Source organism: Mus caroli, chromosome 14, assembly GCF_900094665.2.
Source record: "Mus caroli chromosome 14, CAROLI_EIJ_v1.1, whole genome shotgun sequence".
In the NCBI taxonomy this organism is placed as follows: domain Eukaryota; kingdom Metazoa; phylum Chordata; class Mammalia; order Rodentia; family Muridae; genus Mus; species Mus caroli.
The window spans coordinates 8062208-8067142 of record NC_034583.1 but is presented as its reverse complement, the minus strand read 5'-3'; positions in this window follow the sequence as shown (position 1 = coordinate 8067142).

The following is a 4935-nucleotide window of genomic DNA, read 5'->3' as shown; positions in this document are numbered from 1 at the left end:
AGAGAAGAGAAGAGAAGAGAAGAGAAGAGAAGAGAAGAGAAGAGAAGAGAAGAGAAGAGAAGAGAAGAGAAGAGAAGAGAAGAGAAGAGAAGAGAAGAGGCATCTTCCATCTGCCTCTGAGCTGCATCTCCACTTCTCCAACTGAAAGAACACATTCAGCCTGCTACACAGGACACCCTTAATAGAGAGAGCTTTACAGAATGAGCCTCACCTAGTGACTTCCTGGAGGGACCATGCTTGCTCACAGCAGTCTGGTTCCAGATGAGAACAGATGCTCCACTATGTTCCTAAGACTTTCTGTAGGCAAACCACACATGAGGCCTTTTGCTGAACAAGTGTAAGGGATGGGAACCTTCTGGAGGTGGAAAAGCAAAGCCTCCTGAGTCCCTTGGGAGTGGAGAGCCCCAAGTCCCAGCCTCTGGCTCTCTGCAGCAAGTCCTTTCCAAGACTTTACAACTCTCCCTCTCCATACACGGTGCAGTACCTCAATATCCTAAGTACCTGTACATGTTAGCACTGACCCTTTGACCCAGCCAGGCCATGAGGTGCATGGTGGATTACAGACTGGTTAAAAGACTTAGCACAAAGACACCCCAAAAGCAAAGTACTTCCTCAGTAATTTTTGTACTAATTTGTTAAAATTGTAATACTTTTTATATATTGAGAAAAATAAGGTATGTTATTCAAATTAATTTCTGTTTAGAAAAGAATCAGTACTAGAAAATTTAATTTTAAGAAAACTGAAAACCATGTACATAGATTCCTGTTCTCATTTTGTGGTGGTATAGCCTAACCTTACTATAAAGACTCTGTTTTACAGCTGGCCTCTAGTCTAGTCTCTGGCCCCACACCTGAACTGAGAAAGGAACAGAACTTGACATTTGACATTGATTACATTGATCTAGGCTTGGAGGTCTGCCTTAAGAGAAAGATGTTTGCTGCAGAGTTCAGGACACACATTTCTCAGACAGAAACTGCTATGGTTTCCATCAAGGTGTGTGTGTGTGTGTGTTTGTGGTGGGGAGTCATTCTCATATTATTCTAAACAAAATATTGCTAGTTATTTAATTCTTTTTTCTCTCTTTTCTCCCCCTGACCCAGTTATGTTTGGTTCTACAGTAGGTCTCTGGGCTATTCATCCAGGCAGTCTAGGCAATGGGCTTCCTCTCCTGGTTGGCAACAGCCTCAAATTCAACCGGACATTGATTGACCATTTCCACAAGTTCTGAGCCACCATTGCCCCAGAATGTCTTGCATGCAGGACAGGTTGTAGGTACAGGGTTTTGTGGGTGGATTGGTGTCTAGGTGTCTCTTTCTGTAACCTACATTGTACTTCCTTGCTTCAAAGAGACTAGAACACAAGGGTGAAGGCCCCATTCAGGCACTGTCCACACCCAATGAGTTCTGTGGATGCTGTTCTCAGCAATGGGGCTCCATTCTCAGGTTTCAGAGAGTGACCCTCTGTGCTAGAGTCATCCTGAGTTGTTTAGGGAACTTCATGGGATGCCCTCAGCCCAAAACTCAACCAAATGCAACCCAGTCTTGCCACGGGAAGCCTTGCCTGGCTATAAAAGACGGCCAGTTCAGACTCCTTCACCTCCACTAGGATCACACTCAGAGATTCCAGGAAGTTTCAATTACACTAGATTTCCATACCACCTTCCAAAAGCCCCCCAATTTCAGCTGGTTCTCTTTCTATCCCTCTATTCTCCTCCGTACTGATCCTTCTGACTCCCAGACCCTCCCAGCCATATCTACCTGTAAATTTTATTATATTTACCCTTTCCCTAGGAGCTCCATGTGTCCCCCTTAGACCCTCCCTCTTTACCCAACTTCTCTGGGTCTGGGATTGTAGCTTGATAATTATTTACTTAATAGATAATATCCAATTATAAGAGAATAGATAGAATTTTTGTCTTTCTGGGTCTGTGTTACTTCACTTAGGATGATTTTTTTTTTCCTAATTCCATCTATTTTCCTGCAAATTTCATGGTGTCATCTTTTTAACAGTCAAGTATTACTCCATTGTGTAAGTGTACAACATTTTCTTTATCTATTCTTCAGTTAAGAGACATCTAGGTTGTTTCCAGTTTCTGGCTATTATGAGTAAAGCCACTAGAAACATGAAGTCTATCAAGTGTCCTTGTGGTAGGATGGAGCATTCTTTGAGTGTATAGCTGGGTCTTGACCTAGATGAATTCCCAATTTTCTAAGGAACTGCCATATTGAATCCCATGGAGGCTATACAAGATTGCATTCCTACCACCAATATTCCCCTTGCTCCATATCCTCTCCAGAAGGAGCTGCCACTTACGTTATTAATCTTATAGCCATTCTGACAGGTATAAGATGGAATCTCAAAGTCATTTTGACTTTTGTTTCTCTGATGGCTAAAGATGCTGAACATTTCTTTCTTTTATCTTTTCTATCAACTCTGTGAGTTTCACATCATGTACCCCAGTCCTACTCATCTCTCTGTCCCGTACCATCTGCCCTCTGCCCTTGCAACCTCCCCTTGCTGGGGGTGGGAGAGTGCAGGAAACAAAGCAAAGCATAGCTTAACATAGCATAGCATAGCATAGCATAGCATAGCATAGCATAGCATAGCATAGCATAGCATAGCATTAGCATAGAAAACATCTCATGGCAGAAGCTGTAGTGTGCCACAGTGTGTCCAATAGTATATCCCTCTGTCCACACATCTTCATTTGCAAATATTCATTGCAATGAGTCATTGATCTGGTTCGAGGACTCTGGCTTCTGTCACACCATCACTATTTGGATCTTCACTGGGACTTCTCCCAGTAATCCTGTTGTTGCCCTCAGTCATGGCAACCCTAGAGCTTTGGACTAGCAGAACCAGACCTTTCATTCTCTCCAATAGTTCACAAATGATGTAGAGTTTGGGGTGGGCCAACACAAAGCCCTGGATCTGGGCCTGGGTGGTAGCTGAGCTGGTCAATCCACTGGCTCTCTCACATCTGTACTATCAGAATGACCTCTCTAGCACTGCTCTGGCTAGCTCATCCAGTGCTGCCATCAGCAAGAGGCAGAGTTAACTCTCTAGCTCTCATGCCCTCTCATGCAGGCTTACCTGCACCCACACCTCCAGAGCCAGCTCCACTGTGTTGCCCAGAAGAGACACCGATCCCACTGTCCCAAGTGCTGCAGCGAGCAAGGGCTGGGCCAGATCTCCTGTTTTCACACTCTCAGAGCTGATTCATCCATGCTTTCACCATCAGGGCCAGCTCCACTGTGTTGCCTAGGCAAGGTGCAGAGCCTGTTCTCCAGAGTGCTACAGCCAGAAAGGAGCAGAACACTGAAAATTTCTTTTACTGTTTCTCAACCATTTGCAATTCCTTGGTTGAGAATTCTCTGTTTAGATCTGTACCATTTTTAATTGGGTTATTTGGTTTGTTGATATTTAGTTCCTTGAGTACTTTTTGTGTTTTAGATTATTAGACCTCTATCAGATGTGGAGTTGGTGAATTTTTCTTTTTGCCAGCTGCCATTTTGTTTTATTGCCAGTGACCTTTGCCTTACAGAAACTTTTCAGTTTCATGAGGTCCCATTTATTTTTTTTCTTTTTTTTTTTTTCATTTTTATTGGATATTTTATTTATTTACATTTCAAATGTTATTCCCCTTCCCAGTTTCCCCTCCACAAGCTCTTTATCCCTTTGCCCTTCCCCTGACTCTATAAGGGTGCTCTACCACCCTTCCATACACTCCTGCCTCAGCACCCTAGCATTCCCCTACTCTGGGTCATCGAGCCTCCACAGGAACAAGGGGCTCCCCTCCCAGTGATGCCTGCTAAGGCAGTTCTCTGCTACATATCTAGCTGGAGTCATGGGTCATCCCATGTGTACTCTTTGGTTGGTGGTTTAGTTACTGGGACGTTTGGGGATCCAGTTGATTGATATTATTGTTTTCCTATGGGGATGCATTTATTAATTGTTATTGATACCTGCACTATTAATGTTCTTTTCAGAAAGTTGCCTCCTGTGTCAAAGTTTTCAAGGCTATTTCTTGCTTTCCCTTCTCTCGGGTTCAGTGCATCTGGTTGTAATTGAGGTCTTTGATCTAACTGGACTTGAATTTTGTGCAGGATGATAAATGTGGATCTGTGTGCATTCTTGAACATGCAAACATCCAATTAGACCAGCACCATTTGTTAAAGATACTTTCTTTTTCCGATTATATATTTCGAACATCAGGTGACCGACCATAGCTGTGTGGATTTATGTGTAGGTCTTCAATTTGATTCTATTGATCAATGTGTCTGTTTTTCGTCCAATAAAATGTTTGTACTATTATAGCTCTGTAGCACAACTTAAAATCAGGAGTATTGATACCTCCAGGAATTCTTGTATTGTTCAGAACTGTTTTAACCATCCAGGATTTTTTGTTTTTCCATATGAAGTTTAAAAATTGTCCTTTCAAGCTGAAGGGGTCTGCAACCCTATAGGAGGAACAACAATATGATCTAAGCAGTACCCCCAGAGCTTGTATCTCTAGCTGCATATGTAGCAGAAGATGGCCTAGTCAGCCATCATTGGGAGGAGAGACCCTTGGTCTTGCAAAGATTATATGCCCCAGTACAAGGGAATGTCAGGGCCAGGAAATGGGAGTGGGTGGGTTGGGGAACAGGGTGGCGGGGAGTGTATAGGAAACTTTCGGGATAGCATTTGAAATGTAAATGAAGAAAATATCTAATAAAAAATTGTCCTTTCAAGGTCTGTAAAGAACTTTGTTGGAATTGTGATGGAGATTGAGTTGAATTTGTAGATTGCTTTTGATGAGAAGACCAGTTTTACTATGCTAATCTTACTTATCCATGGTCCTGGAAGGTCTTCCATTGTAAGGAGTCGCCCTCACATTCACCATTACAAGATGGCGCTGATGGCACTGGCACCCGTGTAATCAAACCATCTGT